The sequence below is a fragment of the Stegodyphus dumicola genome, chromosome 8, assembly GCF_044657685.1.
Source record: "Stegodyphus dumicola isolate Sdum_Otavi_A_Nest chromosome 8, ASM4465768v1".
NCBI classification, from domain to species: domain Eukaryota; kingdom Metazoa; phylum Arthropoda; class Arachnida; order Araneae; family Eresidae; genus Stegodyphus; species Stegodyphus dumicola.
This window is the reverse complement of record NC_140775.1, coordinates 155,330,391-155,354,865: the sequence shown is the minus strand read 5'-3', so window position 1 is coordinate 155,354,865 and position 24,475 is coordinate 155,330,391. Positions and strand designations below refer to the sequence as shown.

The following is a 24,475-nucleotide window of genomic DNA, read 5'->3' as shown; positions in this document are numbered from 1 at the left end:
TTTTTCTTCTCTATTAGCTTCAAAGTTTACTCTAATTAATTTTCATGTTTTTCCATCAGTCCCCATAAGTACTATACTACGTCTGATTTCTTTGAGTCTTGCTGTCCATCAATAAAAGTGAAAAGACTTTAAAAATTCATATGAAGAAACTCTGAATTATAATCTCATGTCAGGAAATGAAAATGAAAAGCTTGTTAATCTTCCAGTCTAATCATTGTTGCCTTTCATTTCTTCTTCCAACATATTTTCCTGTTAATATTATTAAACAAATCTTCACTGGCTGACTTCCGTGCTCTTCAAAAATCAATGAACTTTAATTCCACATAAGCACAATATATCACCTTAAAATAGTAATTTTCAATAAAATAATTAATCATCTGTAAATTTAACTTTATATTTAATTCTGTTAACTATCAAAATTTAATTTAAAAGTCACTTTTAGGAGCACTTACACACCTAGTCTCATAAATGTGTTACTCAGGCTGTGAGTTTTAGCTAATAGGTGTAGTTTAATAATCTTTTTAAAATAAAGGTAGTTTAAGTAGAGTGCACGTGTGGAACATTTGATCCTGATAAAGAAAGATGCATTTCGGATCTTTTGAAATGTTATGAACCTTTTCATCTGAAATCTACTGCCGCCCAACAGGATAGTGGTTAGTGACTTTGACTACCGTACTGAAGGGCACGTGTTTGAAGGCATAGATATTGTAAACGGATAATGTCTTTGCGACATGGGGCATTTAAAATTTTTGGCTCTCCGAAAGTCCTCTCGTGTGCTTTAGTGGTAGCGAGAGAGGGAGGGGAAACATTAAGACACTTCACGCGAGGGACAAAATCTCTCTCAAAATTTCTCTCTCCCAGTACTCTTCCGGTAGCGGGGCTGAACTGCGCATCAAGGCTCATGGCACACGAGAAGCCCAAAAATTGCATTTCTTGTTACAGCATTATTTGTGTGTTTTTTTCTGAAAATGCCAAACAAATGAGATACGATAACAACAATACTAAATGCTTTGGCGATTTTTCACCATATTACCAAAAGTTTTTCAGCCAAGATTATTTAATGCAGATAGTACATACAGGCACTGGCAACAGAACTAGGTGAACTACCAGTATCCAATTAACTTATCCATTTAGCCACTCATAGGCACCTGTATGGATCCTTACTTTTGTCCACATGTAACAAGAAGATGAAACAGTTTACCTTAGAAATAATCCACATAGGCAATAGGCAAGCTGACACTTTTTTTAATGAATAATGACCTGTTTAAAAAGTTTCTGACAATACAGCGCTACTCCAGTGCCTGGATTCAAGACATCTAAAATCCCGTTATCCGAACGACTGTACGTTAGATAAATGTGTACGAAATATAGTTTGGCGCAGTGCATTTGGCAGATATTATAAACGTTAAAGTAAATAAATACTTATAGAAAGCAATTAGATTGTATGTGTAGACATGCCGTTCTTTGTTCATCGAGGGAAAAATTTAGTTATAAGAAGTACTTTCGAGAAGAAGCTTTCGAAAAACAGAGTAAATAAGCACGATGACATTACGTCTATTCCTTCTTCGTGCAAGGAATTTTTATTTTAAAATATGCAACGTAACTACAATTAGTTATATCATGATCGCATTTTGGTGTGCAGTGTTCTTTTCAAGAGTGTTTTTTTTATTCATATAATTTTATCGAGATAAGTCTATTCTGCATTTGCTCAAAAAGGGTCTTTTTAACTGTTAACTCTTTTTTTAAATTAAATATACTAGACAAACAAAAATTTCTATTATTTACATGACAGTAAACTCGTATTTGGCCTACATGAACAAAAAAGTAATAAAATTATTCAGTTTTGTAGGACATCCGTAAACTGGTTATGATTCCTTTTACTTTATGATGGCACTGAAACAATAGAATTTTTAAATGTTTAATTCAGTTACAATATATAAACGGAAAAAGAGAAAAAAAATGAATGAATTAGAATTAAAATTAAATCAGAGAGAAATAAAATTGTTGTTTTACTTAATTGATTGCGACAAAGCACGCGATGTTTAGACGTTTAGCTGCTAGAGATTTATTTAGTTTTAAAAAAGTACAAGCTGTTTTGAAAACACACATATGAAGCGGCTCGCAGACAATAAGGCTATATCTAGGTATGTAATATATGGAGATTCGAAGGCTATTTTATTATTTAAAAGTGCAATGCAAATATTTATTAAAGTTTTCAGTTCCATACGTTATAAATTATATGAAATGAAAGATGTTATAAAAACGAACGAAATAAAGATTAAAAATTATTAAAAAGTACGCTTATTGAATAGGTCTATTGTATTTATTATCATAACAAATGCTTATATTGCTTTTAAATCACTTTTTTAGTTAAATACCTTACTCTCTTATTCTGACAGATAAATTAAAGACCTTTTCGAATATCGAAAGGCAACTTCTTTGGAAAGTGGCAATTTTTCAGACCGCGTAGATAATTCTAGCATAATGGCGACCAAAAAAGGAAGTACATTAAGTCATAAATGTACTTCCTTCTAATGTTAAGTCCATTAACTCATTACTGAATATAACTAACAACTAAAGCATTGTCAGGAAAACTGATTACATTAGCAGGTAAGGTTTTAGAATTTCAAAATTTCATCAGCGATTCCTGTGGAATAATCATCTTTTCTTAATGGCCGTGCTAGAATTTAATTCCATGACGAATTTGCGGGTTATTCGCTTTGCTTACTTTCAAATTGCTTACAAAGGAAGAGTCACGAAAATGCTAATTTTTTTTTTCTGCTGAAAGCAAGATATTCTTGAAAACAGAACAAAATCCGTCGTGAAAATCGCATTTTGCTGAACGAATAATGAGTCATTCCTGAATCACGATTGCATTGTCGGGTGATGTTTCGCTGAGTAATAAGTGGTATAGAAACGCATATGGAAGACGGAACTGATAATATTTTAAATCAGGTATTGCGCAACCTGACTAAAAGAATGGACGCAAAGACGAATACGCACTTGTTTCTCCTTCAAGAAAGAATACAAAACGAATAAACCTTCTTCGCTAATTTTTTTTCTTCTTCAAGACAGAAAACAAGACCAATAATTTCCTCTGTTAATTTTTAACTTTATTTATTTGTTGCCAAGTCATAAGAAGATATTGTCGTTACACTTTTGAACGAAATTTTGGTTTTTGTTTGGTTAAGTGCAAAATTTTCTTTCGTAATTTTTCGTGGATCTATAACATGACTCATTTTTATGCCTGTACTTGAATAATTAAATCTTTGGAATGATACTGGAGTAATAAAATTCCATCTATGAAAATTTCTTACTCCAGCTCAAAGCCGGGTTTAAGATTAGTGAATAAGGCACTCAAATGAAAATTCAGGTAAACAACTAAGGATGCTAAACAAAAGCATACAATTATACAGGAAATCTTTAGTTCTGTGTGTTGGATATAAGGACTGTCATATGACATTCATTTATCAGCTGACGATAGCTAGACACGCTTTTGCTCTAGTATTTATTTTTTTTTTAATAAAATATAAGGCGAATGTTTATAAAAGGCATAAGTGCTAAAACGAACTTATCTGCTTCGATGCATTCGCCTCGTTTATTGGAAAATTATATATATATATATATAATTATATATATATATATATATATATATATTAAAAATCTGATGTGTACACCACATGTACGGAATATTAAATTATGCGCATTTTTTCTTGCATTTCATTTAACTTATTAGATTGAATTAAACCTACCTTCGCCGACAGCGCATAAACTAACCCTATAATAGAATAAATGCATTCTTTAAAATTCACTTTGTTTACCATAGCGACACTCTGGCGCTAGGTTTACTTAACAGTATTATATTTCGTTCATATTATAATTCAGAATGCACAAATTTTATATCATTTAAAGAATTATCTAATCGTTGCCACATGTTCTATTCAAATACTGTAACAAAGCTAGAACGATGTATAAAAGAAATTAAGCAAACAAAACGAAAAAGAAACGGTTTTTCACAGACGATTGAGTATTTCTCATTCAATTAATTCAGTTTTCACTTCATGACAAGGCAAAAATACATAAAAACTCAAAATATCTGTGTTAAAAATTACGAAGTAAATCTTAAACGCTTATTTCCTCGAAAAAATTCGCCCACCAGCGGCCGAGTGGTAAAGTCGCTGAACACTGGTAGTTCGGTCCGAGGTTCGAATCCCGCGAACGGGCTGGCTGCATGGGCGTTTTCGTGGTTTTCCCCTTGTGTAACGTGTATACGAGCCAGTTTCCCTTAGAAAGTCCTCCACGAAAGGCATCCCTCCTCTTAGGCAGATAGCCCTAGTGTGCTTTGCCATAATTAAATACACCACCACTACACCACACCACCTCGAAAAAATTCCAGAAAGGATTAAGCATGATTTAATTTGCAATAATAAATGAAGGCGTTATTTTTGCGTTGCGAAGCTTAGTGTCTATATATTGGCAACAAATCTGCAACTCTGCTGTTTCAAATGTAAGCAAATATGTCCACCATGTTATTTAAAACTTAACCGCACTTAAACAGCTTTTAAATTGTTGATAATTGTACAAATATTGCTTCCAGAATTACGAAAGGCATAAAAACTTTAACCGGAAGATAAAAACAACATAATTCAATCATTTTTAAAGCAAAAAATGTACAGTTTACAAACATATAAGAGTAAAGAAACTGAGATCACTGAGCCGGGTAACAGAGTGGATATATTTATAAATATATTTATATACGTTTGGTGCGGCCGATTGCAACCAAAATACGAGTTGCACATCTACATGTTATAGCAGTCCTATATACAAAATTTCAACGTTCTGAGGCTACTCGATTTTGAGTTATGCGAGATACGTTCGTACGCACGTATGTACATACGTTCGTACAGACACCACGAAAAATTCTCTTCAGAATTCATTTTAAAGCAGTTTTTTAGTTTTTTTTTTTTTTTTTTTTTTTTTTTTTTTTGAGGAAAAGAGCCTTACTATTCTGTCCTTACGTATAGATATTACGCAAAAATATCATTAAATTGCATTCGAAAGCGGTCAAAGTGGATATTTTCGTTGAAATATGCTGCCTGAAGCTTTTCGCGATTACAATACTTCCTTTTTACTTCGTACAAGGAAGTAAAAAAGGGGGGAAGTACAATAACTTGTAATGTTGTACATTTCATTTTCAATCACCCTTGTTTATTCTTCGGATGTTTTTCCAGAAGACGTCGCTATTTATGTGCAGTTAGTGGACTTTGGCAAGTTTTGATGACTAAGTAAGGAGCTTAAGTCAAACTAATGAGGGACAGCAAAGAACAACTAATTTCGGGAGTATAATATTTTCTATGAAAGTTTAGTCTATACAATTCGTTACACAAACTGCTATTACTTCTCAAATTTTATTGTTAGAAAATATTATATTCACTAATTTTATTGTTAGAAAATATTATATTTACTACTGGGAAAGCTCATGTCTCTTGAGAATAAATTAATGCTATTAGTTTTTCTTTTTCTTTTTTTTTTATCTGGATTGTTTATAACATAAAATTCTTTTAATATTCGTTGATGTATTTCGAAATTAAAAGTTAAAAATCATAAGTTTTTAAAAATAAATTTCTCAATTTTTGATCGAATAACTAATTTGGTGCCCCTTTTATTTGTTTACCTGAGGAAAGTGCCTCAGGCCCGTCCCGGCCCTGATAGAAGTCATTAAAAGTTGTCCTTAGGACGCAGAAGGGCACATGTAAAAACGTAAAAAGGAATTTATCCATGTAATTCTTGTCATAATAATTTCTTTTGTAATGCAACATAAGATTAAGTGGTCCCAGAATATTAAAGTGCTTTAATGCACTTTAATATTCTGTGCTTTAATATTAATTATTATAATAATATTCTGTGCTTTAATATTAATTATTATAATAATATTCTGTGCTTTAATATTAATGTGCTTCTGGTTAAAAATAATAATAATGGTAGGTAGGTAGATAGGTTACGGAGGACTGGAACTCCTGGTGTCTAACAGAGGTAAACAGGCATGTGTTCCACGCCCTCCTCTAACTACAGCAAAAGCTCCCTGGAGCCACACGAGGCTGCACCAGGAGATTATTGAGGTTGTCAAAGGGAAGTGCATGGCCTTACAAGGGCATTAAGGATTGTATTACAGATTGAAGAGGCAAGCTGTGGTGTAACAGATGGTAGGTAGTTAAACTAAAAATACCGTAAGACGTGCAACTAAATAAACATAAATACACATAGGCAAACAATACACAAAACACAATGCGTAAAATGCATAAAAAGAGAGCACATAAAACAGGTACATACACATAGTCACTTAAGGCACAAAAAGACAAATGGAGTACATGAAGTCACATGAAAGCTGAAGCACAAGGTTAGTGTTGGGCATTTCTGTTGTATATAAATACAGGTACATCTTGAATGATAAATCATGAGTTCATGAATACTCATGTGTGTAGAAGAGTTCAGTTATATTGCTAAGGCGTTGATTATTGTAGCGTCGCTAAGAACATAGATAAAAAAACACTGATTAAAATAGCACGAGGATGTTGAAGCACTAATTATTGGGCAGTGCCCCAGCAATTGTTGCACTGTGAGGCACACAAGCGTTCACTAACACTGCACAAGAAGATGCTTGTTCACATGCTGTTGAAGGGATTACGCATATATCATTAAGGAGGCACAACACATCTCACTAACTGTACTTGCGAATTGTTAGTATTGCCACTTTAGATTGGTGGGCATGGGAGCTTAAACGCACAGTTGTGGTGAAGCCCAGTTATTGCAAAATCCATTGGACTAGTCTTAAAGCTTATATCATCCGTAGACCAGAGCGTCTTTTAGAACGGTAGGCAAAGGTCTGTGTCCAATGCCGCGATGGTATTCATGATGCTGGAGATTGATTCCTTATAACGCTCCTTTATGCGTTATAAGGAACCGGTGATAGGCGTTCCTATTATTTGTAGGTAGCGGAAGATGGTGTGCAGCCGTCAAAGGACATTAAAATATGTAATGGTCTGGTGACCCATCTGATCCGCAGACACAGATATTAGTATTTGAGATGCCATGGCGATTGTAGTAACTTGGAAACGGGCCGTGACCCGTGATGAAGTAGGTGAGAGGTGCTACGGCAAAGAGTCCGTCGGTGGAAACTTTCGGGAGGTCGGTGAAAGTTCGTCTGCATGTCTCGCATTCGGTCCACTCTTGTTGCCATTAGTGCATTCCTTGCTCTCGTAGGAGGCACTTTAGATAAGAGGAGGGCGCAGGTACGGTGATAGGTTGGGCTGTCGGGTTGGAAATTGCATCTTTGTCCAACGTGTCAGCAGAATAATAATGGTACAGGTAATAATAAAAATAAGGGTACTCTTCATAAGGGTACGGATAACTTTACGCGGAGGTCCTCTTTATGAAAATTTCTACCTCGGCGACCTGTGGCCGACTTGGTTTTAAGGTACTCATCTTCATGACGGGGCAACTTGACAGAAGCCCTTCCAACAATTTTTGCCGTCTCAAAGATGTTGGCTTTTAAAATACTTCTTCAACCTACATTTTTCGGTATTACTGTTACTTAAACAGTATTTTAGCTTAAGCAATTTAATGTAGTCTTATTAGATTTATATTAAAATTTTTCAAAATTTCGAAAAAGTAGAGAAAAGAGATTTCTTTCATAAGGGTAGTTACTCTTCTCAATGCATTTTTAAGCAAGTAAAATCAGTTATAATGTTCGTTTTTAGTTTTAATAAAGAAAAACTTTGCTGTTGGATTCTATCAGTCATTAACATCGAGTATGTGTTAAAACTTTTAAGACCTATTTAAATAAATAAAAAAAATATTAAAAAGATGTCATGCTAGATAAGCAAACTCAGATTTCTTCTACTTACACTGTTGAATTGAATTAGGAACAATTAAAAAAAAAAAAAAAAAAAACGCCGGAAAAAGAAACCGCCTAAGAAAGAGAAAAAGAGAAAAAATATTTGATGCTAAAAAAAATTTTTTTAATCTTAATTATTTTTTTGATTATTAAAAGCGCAGTTTAAGTAAAGAAGCCAGAATGACCTGTGTGTAAGATATAGTCATTATAACTTCTTTATATATATATACACTCTGATACCCGAAGAATTATTACATGTGCTTCGTCTATAAAATACTTTCTCCCTCCTTTCCGCATGCCTCCGTGGTGTAATTGGAAGCATTCTCGGTGCGTATTTGAGAAGTCCAGGGTTCGAGTCTCGGTGAGGGCATAGCACATTTTGCAGGTCTTGTGCCGTTCCTCATTTCTAATTTAAAAGTCTGAGTCTCGTGTCGTTCCTCGGTTTTTCTTTAATTGAGGGTGAATATAAGGAATTATTGCATGTCCTCGAGCATATTTTCATGGTATAAGATGTAAGTACGTCCAGAGCTAGCGATTATGTGATCCGAATTTAGCGAGGGCGCCCCTAATTTTTTAAGTGTTTTCTGCTCCGGATGAAGAGGGAAATTAATATCTCTACAAATTATTCATTTAGAAAGTAATTTTATCCGAAGTTCTTTATAATATTTTTTCAAATATTTTGTTTTAAACCGTTTAATGCCTTTGTCATAAATTAATGACTTTCCACTATCCGTAAAAGGTTAATCGCATATTTTCTAATTTGAGTTCCTTTCGTTTGCATCCAAAATGAAATGAAATGGTTGCGATGAAATTTTGCAATAGCGAATAGATTGCAAGCCCTTTCTATGTGTTTCCTTTTTCTTTCTTTCTTTTTTTCCTTTCTTTCTTTCTTTTTTTAGTCCAAAGGGATTTGAATCCCGAAGGACTATTAGTTTCGTTTTGGCATTTTGCGTCGGACTCATAAATGTCGGTTCACTTTTCAAACTGTTGCCACAAAATGTTAGAGTCCTGCATTATATTTGAAGAAATTAAATAATGAAAAATCTGCATAAATGTATGTATATTTCTCGTATTGTGATAAAACAACGGTACATAGAGTCATCGAATTTTGAATAACGTAATCCTCCAACGAATATGAGCATGTGGAAGACCAAATTTGAAATTTGAAATTTGTTTTATGATCGATTTCCTATTTTTTAAAACTTTGACGAATTTTTGATTAACAGACTCAAGGATTTCAAAGCGAGCAATGGCAACGTTGTGCAGAAAAAACATTTTTATCTCCAGCGCATGAGTCTCTGTATCGGAAATTCTAAAGATATGCTCGTTTTAAAACTATTTTGCGATATTGCTGTTGCACTGGATCTTATGGTTTAAGTGCGAGGAACATGATATTTAATAAAGAAAGGTAACACACAAAATGTTAAAAACGCCCCTTTGGACGTAATTTAAAATCTGAAACATTTCAGTTTTTTTTTTTTTTTTTTTGTCCATGTCTCAGCGCTAGTTACAGTGCTTGGGACTCAAAGTAAAACCATGTAGATGGCACATGGAAAATTGATAAATTTTGTTTGAGATGATTATGGACTAATATGCTACCTACTTGTATTTTCACATCCGTGGTGTTTACTGGTTATAGTACAACTGGACGTAGTAAGCATACAGCTTTTTCAAACAGCTACTGTGTATAATCGGTACATTATTACCTGAAATTCTCAAAATCCACTAAGGGTTTAAGGGTTTAAGGGTTGGGATACCCAGCCAAATAGCGTTTATTACAAAAAAATATACGAAAACAGTAGGAACACAGTACAGAAATACTGAAAGTAATTATACATGTAAATATGACGATTGATCTCCTATGTTAAATAAAATTAATAAATATTCAAAATAAAAATTTGAATAATTACTTGTTGTACATTCATCTATGCTCAAATATATGTTCAAGATCATAGCGCTCAGCTATACATAAGACCGAAAATTAACAATAAAAACCTTACATAAAGTTATCGCTGCAAAATTTATGCTATTATGATTTGCATAATTAAAATATACGCAGTAGAAGAAATACGTAACTTGCTGATTTTAGCACTTAGCAGTCACGTGATAACTCGAAAGCATAGGCAAGGAAAATTAGCGCTGCTGACGTATTGTGATATCTCGTATTGTGATAAAACAACGGTACATAGAGTCATCGAATTTTGAATAACGTAATCCTCCAACGAATATGAGCATGTGGAAGACCAAATTTGAAATTTGAAATTTGTTTTATGATCGATTTCCTATTTTTTAAAACTTTGACGAATTTTTGATTAACAAACTCAAGGATTTCAAAGCGAGCAATGGCAACGTTATGCAGAAAAAACATTTTTATCTCCAGCGCGTGAATCTCTGTATCGGAAATTCTAAAGATATGCTCGTTTTAAAACTATTTTGCGATATTGCTGTTGCACTGGATCTTATGGTTTAAGTGCGAGGAACATGATATTTAATAAAGAAAGGTAACACACAAAATGTTAAAAAACGCCCCTTTGGACGTAATTTAAAATCTGAAACATTTCAGATTTTGTTTTTTATTTATTTATTTATTTATTTATTTATTTTTTGTTTTTTGTTTTTTTTTAGTTTTATTCAAAAATTAACATATTATACATGTGTTGTTAAAATTAAAAACATTTATGATAATGTTATCGTACTTCTTAATTTTGCTTGGTTTATACAGTTCCATGGTTAAGAAAGTAATACTAGGGTAACAAATGCCAGAACTTTTAAAATAGGAATTCTTTTTGAGTTCATCTTTCATTTTTTTTAAAGATAAAATTTTAATTTTATGAATTGGCAATAATAAACATTAGTTTTATTTAAAAAAGAAGAGAAATATTTGTGTAAGTTTTAATTTGCTTCTTATCTATTTTTTATATTTTAAATATTTTTTAAAAGTAAGCCTTTTTTCATATGATAAGTCTGAAGTTTTTAGATCCTGTGTTTTCTTTCTCCTTTTTTTTTTTTTTTTTTTTTTTTTTTTTACGTATTGTATGCATGTAACAGAAAATATATCTATTTATTGAAAAAAATTCATGTTTTGTTCGATCACCTGTTTAAGACTCTAGCTTTAGAAGTTTACGTCAGCTTTTAGTTATCAGGTTGGAATCTTATTGCTTGTTAAATTGCAATATTCGTTTAATTATTTTTAATTAAATTTTGCTTTGCTTTTCAAATTGGATCAAGTACAAAATTTTGAACAATTGATTAATTTCTATGACGAAATACATTTACAGAAACAATTGTTTTTGTACTTCTTTTAACTATTATTTAAAATAATGACTCAAATTTGTAATCGAAATAAATTTATTTTAGTTAATTGAGTTGCTGTGCAAAATTAAATAAAATTAAATAATTGTTTAATAAATGTTCCAACTCGGGATTTTTTGAGTAATGGACGGTTAATTTTAAATTGACACACTGAAAGAAGTTAAAAAGGAATAATAAACTAATCTCATTTATTTAAGTAAAAAATTGTAAAAAATTTTTCATTTTCAAAGTCGGCTCTAAAAAAAAGCACCAATTTAAGAACCAGTATGCAGAAAGAAATATAACTTGAAACCAGTATGTTTGTTGATTATAATTGCTAGAAGAAGTAAAGAATTTTAATTAACAAAGCGAAAATTTTTTCTACTTCATATCATAATATTTAGTAGCAAATGACAATATATTTCTATGCGGATGAACTTATATTCGGATATTTTATTTTCTAGAGAAACTGATATATAAAAATTCTTTAATATTTTAAAAACTAGAAAGAAACCAAAGGACTTTGGAGTAATTAATTGATGGGCGAATTGCTTTATTGTGATAGACTGGAGTCATAAAAATAATGCACGCGTGGTTTCCAGACGCAGGATAATCAATTATCCGACAGCCAATAATAGCCCATTATCCTTGTATAAAGAACTGTTGGATAAGACAAGTATGTTGAGAACAAAACAATTTACGGTTTCTTTTATCTTTCGCCATCGATTATTTTTTACTCAAGAAAATGGGTTCCGAAGAAAAAGCAACAAGAGAGAGAAGCCTGGGGTGTTGTAGCAACACGGCGAGACATTCGTTACGGTTACAAAGGATTTTAAAATTTCTTCTTCAAGCTTGGATGAAGTTTAATTTCACTCGAGAGGCGGGTGACCCAGCCCCAGAAAGGGATCGGTTATGAAACGGGGAAATAATAAGGTCACTGGCGCTCGCTTTCGAGATTGCGAAGGTGGATCAGCTTTGTCAGACAGGGTCCTGTCACTCGGACGGTGATTAGAGAAATGTGTCACAATGTAGATCAAATGATGATTTAGTTGGTTTTCTCATCTCGAAAAGTTTATGAGAACTAACGATATTCCTACAGAAATGTGAAAACTCCGGTTCTTGTATCGACTCAACTGGTCAGCGTTAATGCTCGTTGAATTTTTTGCTTAATATGCACCCACAAAAAAGGTATCCAAATTTTCAAAATGCTTTTACCAGGATTTTTAATTTTCAGAGCTTAATGTTCACCTTTCCTTTGCTCCCCTTCTTCAGCTCAGCCCTGCTTCTTGGACATTTAATTAGTATTTGAGTAGGTACTGCAGGAATCAAGATGCAGTTTTATAGCACATAATGAAAAGTATTACCAAACTGTGCGAATTCTCATGACCATTTCTATCTCCGTCTTTTCGCTATTAATGGATTTAATTAATAGCCAAAGATCGAAATTGAGGCCGTACTGTAGCAATAAGTTATTTCAATTTATTCTAACATCAAATTCCTAGAGTTTAATTTAGTTATTTTCTCCTTGTTTAGATTCCCATCACCTTAAGTGAAATACTATACTTCAGTCATAGAACTCGAAGGAAGCTTTTAGTTCCCTCACAAGTTCTAGCTGAGCTTTTAAATTACAGTGCATTTTCCAGTTTCTCTACAAGCGGCACATTTAAAAAATACTTTTGTTTGGATTTAACTGCCTTTCATGCTATTTCTGTTACAACAATAAAATCAATTAACTCCAAATAAAACAAATAGAATTAAGAAGGAGTTTCAAATTTCTGTTCGCTGCCGAATGGGCGAAAAATAAAAAAATAAAAAGAAAAAAAAAGAAAGAGAGAAGGGGTAAAATCAAAATAACCTGAAAGGTTTCAGATTTTAACGGTCGCCCAAAAGGTTGTGAAGATTTTTTATAGCTCTCATTGAGCTTCTAGTTTACCAGTCTCCGTTGCATTCACTCCTGCTAACCCATTTTTTTTTTTGTCTTTTTAGCTTTATTATTAAGCATAATTTTCTTCACATTTAAACCATTTGCAGATCAACCACAAAATTGCAAAAATTTTAAAAGTAACATAGCAGAGCATGTTTAGAATTCTCGGTGCAGCGTTAATTGTTATCATACATTTTTCTATATTTTCACTATTTTCTCATTTCATCATATCAGTGCTGTTTTTATTGATATTGCTAGCAAAACTTTTTTCTTTGTTTTTTTTATTATTAACGTTTTCTATGTTAACTTTATTAATTAAATATCACGTTCTTCGCACTTATGTTAGATAAAATTTAATTCAATAGCAAAATCACAAAATATTTTAAATCAGTATATCTGTAGAGTTTCTGATAGACTTTCGCCCGCTGGAGATAAAAATTTTCATTCCACAAAGTGTTGCCATTGTCGCTTTCAAATCATTGAGTTCATAATCAAATATTCATTAAAATTTTACAAAATATGAAATAGCTAAAAAAACAAACTCAAAATTTCAAGCTTCAAGGTGTACATATTCGGGTTGAGACCTACGTTACTCAAAATTTGATCGAATTAAGTATCGTCATTTTTTTTACAATGTAGAAAACATGCATATGTTCATGCAGAATATTCTTATTTATTTTTTTAAAAAATAATACAGGGACATGGTGGCAACGATTTCAAAAGGTGATACATCCATTCATAGTGATCCAACGCAAAATTCTTTTTTGAGATAAATAGCCCATTTGGCACCCCTTTTAAACAAAAAAGAAAGAAAAAATAAAGGAAAAAAACAGGTAAAACATTGATGATAAATACATAGTATAGTTTACCAGTTTGTACTTTTCAATTGATTAAAACTGTGCTAAGCAATAAGATAATGTGTTGAGAGTACGTGCTTATAAATATGTATTTGGTTTCGTACAATATTTTATTACAAAAGTTGATATATGCTTTCCAGAGTTTTCTACTTTCCGTTTTAATCTTTGCGGAAAGCAGATATTGAGGAATAATTGCTGTCTGATTGTAATAATTACTATTGTAGATCTTAAGGATAGCTTGTTACAGACGAGAATTACAATACGAGATTATCAGTAGATAATCACCTCACTACCTAGTGCTGTGGGCTAAGGGTAGAAAATAAACTGTAATTTAATTCAAAAAAATTTTAATTGAATTGAATTCATTCACATAACAAAGATATTGATGCTGAGCCTCGAGAACTATGTTCGAACTCTAACTGTAACGAAGACCCACAAACCCCAGATTTTCGATGGTTCCAAAATTATCTTATAATTATTCTCTGTCATAAAGAGAAAGAAAGCGAGTGTCAGTCCCCTGAAGAATGTTGTGTTTCGTGTCGTAGTCTATCGTATTGACTTTTTATTAATGAAGTTTAACAAATCAACAAAGACGCATAAGATTCAGTTAATGAACTATAGCAAAACATCAGTGAAGGCTATTTTCCTGTTGGTCAAGCAACTCTTTAGTCATTCTTTCGCGCATTTATCGTGCTAAAGAACAAATGAATCAATAACTGAAAGGCTCTTTATTCGCTTACAGGTAGAGCAGGTTTTATAGTAGACTTCCTAGGCGAAGTCCTCTCAAATTAATGATGCGTGTGAAGGATACCGTAGCAACTAACCCAATATATCACAATCTAAGAAAATAACTGCCATATCCAGTGGCTTTATTCGTTAGCTGTCGAGAGGCTTTGAAGATGGAGAAGGCTTCGTCGTATTATTATTAAATGAAGAATTATTTGCATTTAAGCAAATTAACAGTTTTTGTAACATTATAGCAGATGTTAATCATGAAAGTCGGACTGCATGTGTGGCAGTAATTTTTTGTCCGACTTCCCAAACTCGATATTTGAACAGATCTGGTAACCTGGTGTCCATAAATCTTGTATCTAATACACCAAGAATTCTGGAGAGAAAAGCCTGCCTGAATGCAATGGTAACCCCAATGACTCGATTTTGCTATGGTCTGGTAATTGTAGATCCACCGTTGGGTCTACTCCGGTACAGTTTTGCTTGAGGCTGACCTCCTGCAATTATTAAAAATTGTAATTTTTAACTAGATTCAAGTTCTTATAAATGTTAGGATTCACAAGTAAAGCATGAAGAAATAAGTTATAATATCGACTGAAAAATGTAATTGACTGATATAAGAATAAAATAATTTGCATAGTGAAGGGAAACAATGAAGGGGAAGATTGAGTACGATGATGATGGATTTTGTTTTAGGAAACGAAAATAAAAAAAAATGGATTTTCATAAAAACTGCCACATCGGTTATAAAAATTTGGAACAAGACGTTCCTTATCCTGCCTGACGAAGGCAGTTCTGGAAATGGAGAAGAATTCTGTGAATGAAATTGGAAAACGGACGTATACGCAATATATCAATTACATGTTGGTAAATAAGAAAAAGATCGCAAGTCGGTGGTAAATTATCTCATCTTCAAAGTGTCTGACTCGAGTATGGTGAAAATTTTCAATAGACACCAAGATATAATATTAACTGTAGAGGTTAGTAAGATTTTTCATTTTTCTTTTTCTTTGATGTTTTGAAGCATTGGAAAGAAAAGTGTCCTATCTATTTACTTATTTTTTGTTTTATTATTTTCGTTTTTTATATTGTTACGTAATATTTAATTTAATCATTAAATTTATGTAAGAGTAATGGAAAATGATTGTTTTTTATGTTTAGTACGCTTAAGATGTGTAGCTGCTGAAATCGTTATATTTTATGTGTGGCTGCTGCAACCGTTTGTATTTAATATCTCTAATAGTCTTGTACTTAAAATTCGCTAATTGATAACTTCTTATGAAATGTATCCCATAAAATTAAAATAAGAAACTTATTGACGCTTCTGAGTGTTATTTTGGAAACATCTCTGGTACAAATAAACACGGCAATTTTAAAACGTGACAGTGTATCTTAGATATAATTTAATTTTGCGCAATCTTTGCCTAACTCTTTTTTTTCCACCGCAAGATATACAATTATTTGATATTTTAAGAGCATTATGAACTTGTTTCTTTACAATCTTGAAATATTTTGGCTAATATTTTTAAAACGACTTTATAGTGGGTGTTTGCACATTTTAAAACGATTTCGATAAAGAATTAAATACAAATTTGGACATTTTTGGTAACAGCTTATTGTATGAAATGAGAAATATCGTCTGCTACTTTTAAATTTATTCTTCTTTCAAAATGTTACATGTAAACAAGCTGTGGATTGAAGAATAAGTTTTTGAGCTTTCCGAAAAGAAATATTACTATTTCATAACTCAAAAACGTAGCAAAATGCATGGTATTAAAATTTCTAAGTGTAAAATAAGCAACGTTATTAATCTAAAAGGGAAAAACTGTTAATCATTACTTTACATAGAAAGAGGTCTCCAAACCAATACTCAAAAAAGGAATGTACTGTTTCTAACGTTCTTAAAGTTAAATCGTTGGTAACAAGGAAAAATCAGCCGACGCACAAATCAGAGTTTTTAAATGCATCTGTACCAACAATAAATAAAATAACAAGGCAAGATTTGCAGCTTTAACGTGCTAGAGAACATAATATTCACCACTTTTGCCGAGGTATGTGGCTCATCCCAGAATTATTTGTAGAATCCTGTATGAAAACTATTTAGCAGGAGATAAATATAAATATATTATGACTCTTGATGAAGCATGTTTTTATCTAAATGATTGTAACAACAAAAGGTCTCTTTATTATTGAAAACGGAGGAAAAAAATGTACAAAACTGGTTCGGTCAATGCACAGAAAGTTTCAGTAAGGGTTTTATGATTGTCACAGGATTCTCTTACAGTTGAAAATTCAAAATTAGAAAAATGGGCAAAAGCGTTAAAAATCAACTCGCGCACTATTAAAAGAAAGTTTCCCGTGTGATGTTTATAGGAGAAATTCCATTTCTTTATCCCGAGGACTTTCAAAGAGCGAAACTTCATCAAAACGATGCAACAAATCATACTTCAAAAGATGCCGCTGTATTCCTTAAAAAAATGAAGACTGATACAGGTATTGCATATATATCTTTTCAATGAATTCCTACAAATTCTCTTAATGTTTCACTTATGGACAATCGGCAACTGGTGTCTTGAAAAATTATCTTTCTGAGCGCTAACTCGCCACTACTCATGCACTCGGGAAAGTAGTAGAAGAAGAATGGATATCATTGTCCTTGGAAGTTAAACGAAAAGTCCTTCTATCATGGAAATCACGAGACAGACATATAGTCCAGAATACAGGCTATCCGATCGAACATTTAAAAAATACTCTTAACATTTTAACCATTTATTAAACAGCACCAAAAGCTTTCTAAAAAATACAAACACCTAGTGCATATATCGGCAGTCGACATCTAATCAGATTTCATTGAAACAGTCATGAGATCATTGACCTTACCTTATTTAATTAAAAAGTTTGATTTTGGTGTTTTTTTAATGTGTCGTGCATGGCAAAGTAAGGAACAATACGCATTAAAGAAGAAAAATCTGCTGTCTGGAGGCGACATATACAAAGATGTTATCAACGCTTGACCGCATATTCTTAAATGACACCCTAAACAAGGTTCTTCTAGTCAGAGATTTTTACTATAATTTGCTACAGTCGTATGTATGACAGTAGGTCAAAGCATTAGCTTCGTTGCAGTATTTGTGCTAAAATCATTTTATCAAGCGATGCATGCCATAAGTAGACTAAATTCACAATTCATATTTATAGAAATTGTGATCGTCTTTCAATGATCATACTAGAATCTATAAAATTGTATAATACAATTCTAAATCTATCGATTCTGATAAAATTTAAAATTACAAACTACCTCCTCATTTGTCAAAAATGAACCAATCTTATATTCTGATATATCAGTATGTTTTCCAGCGTTAAAGAATTTTAAAAGACTGGACACATTAATTCTTATCTTTGCCTGTAAGTTATCAATTAATCGGCTAAATCTTTCTCTGTAATTGATGATCATTCTTCACATTATCTTCTTATCAGTTAGAACAAAAAATAGATAAACTTCAACATAAATTGGATTATTTACCTACACTGTCTTTAGAAATTTAATATTTTAGTTTACTGAAGTAATTCTCGTTTAAGCTGTTCTTCTCATTATAACTCAAAACTTGAAAGAAAGTTTAGCTAACAGCTGATAGGTATTATTGTAGGAAATATTAGGTGAAATGTTTATGTCTCTTTTATTGACTGTATGTAAACAAACCGCGTTTGTGCTTAACAAAGGCATAAAATATAAATAAAATAAATTACAGACATTATGAGCGAGCTCTTAAAACATTCACTACTCGAATCTGAAGATAATTTTGATAAAATTACAGACATTATAAGCGATCTCTTAAAACATTCACTCCCGGAACCTAACCCATTCTTAGATTCCTGAACAGTGCATCATAAAAGCATATTATAGAGGAAAGATTTTAATTTATTTGCAGTTTATTTAAATTCTTTGTCATTAAGGTAGAGTTGATGGGATTGTAGTTAAATAGTCGTGTCGTTCCTTTCATTTCTATAATTTGCTTTTATTACCTTAGACCAGGGTTTCTATCTCTATGACCGCGGGCACCATGGCGCCCGCCGGTCGTTTAATGTGTGCCCGCCGCTGTGCGATCACAATAAAAATGTTTTAATTTTCAATAAAATTCTATGTAAAAGTTTTTTCATTTTTAATGAAATAGAAACTGCGTCCAAGACAGATATTAGCACAAAGCGAAATGCGGTCGATCTCTTCTTTTTTTATTTGCATGTATTATTTATTAACTCTATTAGGCGTGCAATAGAGTTAATAAGTAACTACATTATTTATTAACTCTGTTGCATGCATTTTTTATTTGCGTGTATTATTTATTAACTAACTGTATAATTTATTAACTTATAAGGTATTTCTCCCGCCTTCCTAACGTGCCTTCGTGATGTAGTGTTTCTGCACGCTAGGCCGGTATTCCAGAGGTCCGTGGTTCGATTCCCGGCGAAGGCGATTGCTCATTTTTCATCTTGCCTGCTTCAAAAAATACCAAATGTCTCTACAGTGGCGCCCGAACTAAAAGGGTGTTGTATGATAATTCTTCTCACCCAGGATTTGGCAATTAGGTCCCGTAATAACCCCAGTCTCCCTTTGAAAGGGGGAGTATATAAGGTATTTCTCCCACCTTCCTAGCGTGCCTTTGTGGTGTAGTGGTTCTGCACGCTGGGCCGGTATTCCAGAGGTCCGTGGTTCGATTCCCGGCGAAGGCGGTTGCTCATTTTTCATCTTGCCTGCTTCAAAAAATACCTAATGTCTCTACAAACTCTATCCAACTATAAATTCACATTGAAAAAGTAAATGTTGCCTTTCCATCCAACAGATATTCTAGAATGTGCTCTTAGGGACAAAAAGATTGAGGACCCCCGCCTTAGATTATGACTATGTATTGTATAATTGTAGTGGAAATCTTGGAATCACAGTTCTTGTAATTCTGTGAGAAATGATATAAATAAAATATATTAGATAGATATTGACTTTGGTGTTTCTGGTCTAGTTAATAATACTGGAATGTAGACTGGAATTAGTTCCCAAATTAAAATAAATAACCACACACGCGCTAACTTACAGGATAATAACTGAGAAGAGATAAAAAGTTTATTACAGTGTGTTAGGAATCGTTATGCTCTTAATCGAATGTTTTAAAGCACACAGAAATTCTGATCTTCCTCAATATTAGCTTAGCTTCTTTTCAATTTTTCCTGTACTAGCCCTCTAGGAACTTTTTTAAAAATACAGCTGCACCACATTTTGGCTGCTTAATCTAATTTTTTAATAGATCGTGAAAGAAATATAATTACAGCGTAATTAAAATTTCGGACCCAAGGTCGACTTCATTTATCAAACGTTAATGAAATAAATGCTGATGTATTCGAGTTCTCGGAAATTAGATGTCCTTGGATACAAAGGTTACTACTGTAACTCGAGCATGTAGCATGTAGATGAATGAGATCAGTAAAATGGAATATGAGAAATTCATTTAAAATGAAGGCATCCAACCGTTCATGGGAAAAATTGCATTATGAATGAATAGTGAAGGTTCCGTGTTTAATGTGAAATAGTTACAATTACAAGGAATTGTAATTGCAGGCAACTTGTATAAAGTGGAATTATAATACCTTAAGCTGAATGGCACTGTAAACTTGGGCATTTTAAATTATGCCTAAAAGTGTTAACAGGGACAGCCTTGGGAACACATGCAGCCGCACCGCGCTGCAGATTTTAGGGGCGGGAAATTTTTTAAAATTTCGGGTTGTCCTGAGCAGATAATTTTGGAGTTACAGAAATGGCATATTCCGGCAAGAAGCTTAGCAACGGCCCTGGGTGTTAGTACACCAAAGCGCTTAAATAAGAAAGAGGATTGATTAAAACTTCGCATATAGAACCGTACATGAGAGGGTGCCTCCTTTGCTTCCAAAAAACCACCATTATGTAACTACATATTGATTTATAAGGTGTTACCATTTCTAAGAATAGGCCCGAAAATGCTTTCAGAATATTCCTTGAATGTTATTGAGCACTTTGCTCGCGTTCTATTGGATACTTGTTTGACCAGAAAAATCTTCAAAAAGATCTTCATTTCTTTCATTGCCCAAAACGATCGTATCTTCCATGTTTTAACCCAAATGTGCGTTAACCCATATGGGATATTAGTCTCGAAACGGCATTTTGCGTCAAATTACTATAAACGGCAGTATCACTTTTCAAACAATTGAATCCAAATATTTCCTCCTGTGTTATATTTAAAGAAACTATATAATGAAGAATCCACATAAATGTATACATGTTTCCCACATTGTGAAAAACAATGGTATCTACAGTCATCAAATTTTGAATAACATTGTCCTCCACCCGAACATGGGCACCTGGAAGCCCGAATTTGGAATTTCGAAACTGCTTTAATGTCTATTTCATATTTTGTAAAACTTCAACAAATTTTTGATTTAAAAAACTCAACAATTGCAAAGCGAGCAGTGGCAACTCTGGAGCGAATAAAACATTTTTATCCCCAGCGCGCGAGGCTGTCTATCGGAAATTTTAAAGATATGCTATTTTTAAAAATTTTTAGCCCAGTGTGGCATTAGCCCAAATGCCACACTGTAGAATGTGTATGTGTCTGCAAATGAAAAAAATTTCCGTTTTGGCGTACTCACTGACAAATAAGAAATTTCGAAAGGCAATAGATATAAGTTATTATAAAGTTGGCTTATTAAGAAACATAGAAAATTTTATTAACTGAAATTATTGTTGTATGGGAACCATTTAAGGAACTGGAATTTTTGATTTATAAAACTTTCTAATTTACAATGCTGACAATCATCTCATAAAATTCTTTGCATCTGAAAAATTTTGTGATTAAAAATATATTTCCCTGCGGTTCCTCTAGAATCAAAATTTAAAGAAATAAAGCCCGTAACTAATTTTCTGAAATAGTTTTAAAACATCTAATCCATTTTGGACAGAAATATTTGAGTATGTTATCTTTTATTACTTTGCTTTCTTTCTTTCTTTTTTTTTTTTTTTTTTTTTTGATTTTGTCATCTTGAAATCTAAATCTAGCTATAATTTGGGAATTATATTGAAAAAACTATGTTATTCACTCAGCATCTTTCAGTGACACTGACTAAACTATATTTGAGCAATGTGGACAAAATCTATTTAGGTGAGATTGCATGAAATGTATAACTCGTAGAATTTACGAATGATATTTTTTAACTGAAGTGATACATCCCTGGCAATATCTGCGAAATATGTAGTTTTATTAATTTTGCACTGTTGGAAGACATTAGTTACTAAGACGAAATTCATTTATCATTTCACCATTTACCTTTAAGCTTAATGTTTACACTACTTACAATTTCAACATTTACATTTAAAAACCTAAATAGAGCAGAATTAAAAAAAAAAAAAAAAATTGTTTGATTTGAGCATGAATTTAACAAAACAGCAATTTAGGAATACCTGTGCAGATATTTTGTTCAATAATTCGCTTCAAGAATACTAGTTTGGGCATTTCGTATAATAAATTTTAATGCCTATTGTAATAAATTTTAATGCCTTTAATTGTACCTGCTATATTACTTTTGTAATTGAAAATAAAAAACTTTACATTCCTGTATAAAAAATTACAGCATTCGTAATATGAACTACATTATACTGCAGAAATGGTACTTTTTTATATGCTTAGATTTCAAAATTAAGATTGAAGGATTTGAATATTTCCCGTGACGAAATTTTGAGTCTTACAGAATCTGATTCAATGACTTTCATTTTTAATATTGACGAACCGTATCAATTTGAACAATCAATTGAATAATTATTTGAACAATATGTAAAGGCCTTTATCTATTAACATCAAAATGACGCATTTAACAATAAAAATAAATGCAAAAAATACGATGCTTAATACTTTTTTCAGTTCACATAGAATTGCTTGGTCAAGTTTTCTGACCTAAGTGCGTTATTCTAACGGAATTAATTATTTCTCATGAAACACGTTTATTCTTCGTACGATACAATTATTTTAAATGGCGGGATAATTAAATAAAAGAATGAATGATTTTTATTTTTTCGCTTTTTACCTCTTATTCTTTTATGATACGATTTGCAAAGGAACTCTGCCGTAGACTGTCATTCAAGGTTTTCTAGCAGCCCGTCTTTTCTTCAGTGGCAATGGCAACCTTGTCTAAGGAAGCCCGACGGTCACATCGAACCGAAGGTTAAAAAATAAAATGATACTTCCCGCAAAATAAGGATCGAGTATCTGCTGACGAGTTCTGAATTTTCCGCTCTTTACCCCCCTCCCCTCTTCTCTTCCGTTCCTTGAACCATTTTCGATTTTACTACTGCTTATGTTGAGAAAGCTGTAGATGTTTATCTTGAAGGTTTGTGGTTTGGTTTACTATGACACATCTATAAAAAAAAAAAAAAATTGCGAGTGAAAAGGATTGCATATTTGATTTCACTGCCAGCTTATAAAACAGAACATTTTAAATGAACTAGATCACTTAATGAAATATGTGATCTTCAGTAAAGAGCAATGCTTTGTAAAAAAAAAAAAAAAAAAAAAAAAAAAAAACAGCAGAAATTTTTCGTAAGGTACAGTTTTTAAGAAACATAGAAAATGGTTTAAATTTGAAGTTTTTTTAAAAAAAATTTCATAAAACAGCGTAAATCTTTTGATATCACTCTAATTAATGCCTTTGATTGCTTCCCGGCCTTCAAAAAGATTTTTTCCTTCTTTATAAGAAGTAAAGGAAGTATTGTAATCATGAAAAATTCCGGGTATCATATTTCAAAGAAAATACCCATTTTGACCGCTATCAAATGCACTTTAATGATGTTTTTGCGTGACATCTGAACGTAGAGACAGAATAAAGGACTTTTTTCCCCAAAACGAATTAAAAAACTTATTTAAAATGGATTCAGAAGAGAATTTTCGTGGCGTCTGTGCGTACGTACGTACGTATGCATCTATCTATCTCGCATAACTCAAAAACGAGTAGCCTCAGAACGTTAAAATTTTGTGTATGTTACTGCTATAACATGCAGTTGTGCAACTCCCTTTTTGGTTGCAATCGCAGCACCAAAAGTATATATATATATATATACCCACTCTCTTACTCGCCTCCAGTGAGGTAAATTCTTTTTATTCTTATATATTTTTCAATTGTGCATTTTTTGCTTTCAAAATGAAAGAGTTATGTTGTTCTTATCTTCCGGTTAAGGTTTTTATGCCTTTAGTTAATGTGCACACAATAGTTGTAGAATTATGAACAATTTAAAATTTCTTTAAGTGGTGCTAAGCCTAATTTTTTTTTTTTTTTTTTTTTTTTTTTTACCATAGCAGCCATATTTGTTTACAGCTGAAACTTAGCAGAATAGTGAATTTAATCTTCACTACCTACAGTGTCTTTTTGCCGAGTGGGACCAAAAGGAAACTTTTAGTTTTGTGCACCGAAAAATTTACCTTCTTGCCCGCTGGCCTAATTGCGGTTTTCTGCGTTAGCCCAAAGCGGCAATTTTCCCAGAAGGGGTATTAATTTCGTTTTGTCCTTTTGCTTCGATTTACTTTTGAAATTGTTGAAAATAAAATAATCATGTGTTCTCTGGCGATCGCGCGTTTGCAATCGTCTGATATCTGTCTCCCTTGCGATTAATGTTTATGTAAACAAATATTTAAAATTCGGAATGTAAAAGGATATTTTTTGTTTATTAGGTTAGTTTATTCGTTATTCTTTTTCTCCGATTACTTGATTAAT

General features: G+C 32.4%; 1 protein-coding gene and 1 long non-coding RNA gene across 2 annotated transcripts in view; one reads left to right on the top strand and one right to left on the bottom strand.

Annotated features, from left to right (window-relative positions):
- LOC118190976 (uncharacterized) overlaps positions 1 to 22,933 on the bottom strand; it is a 75,368-nt gene extending 52,435 nt beyond the window's left edge. Inside the window, exon 1 of the long non-coding RNA XR_015042770.1 lies at positions 22,796 to 22,933. This is a non-coding gene — a long non-coding RNA (uncharacterized LOC118190976). The remainder of the gene's footprint in view (positions 1 to 22,795) is intronic.
- Positions 1 to 24,475, top strand: part of LOC118187761 (dual oxidase-like) — a 280,493-nt gene that overhangs the window by 38,312 nt on the left and 217,706 nt on the right. The window lies entirely within an intron of this gene.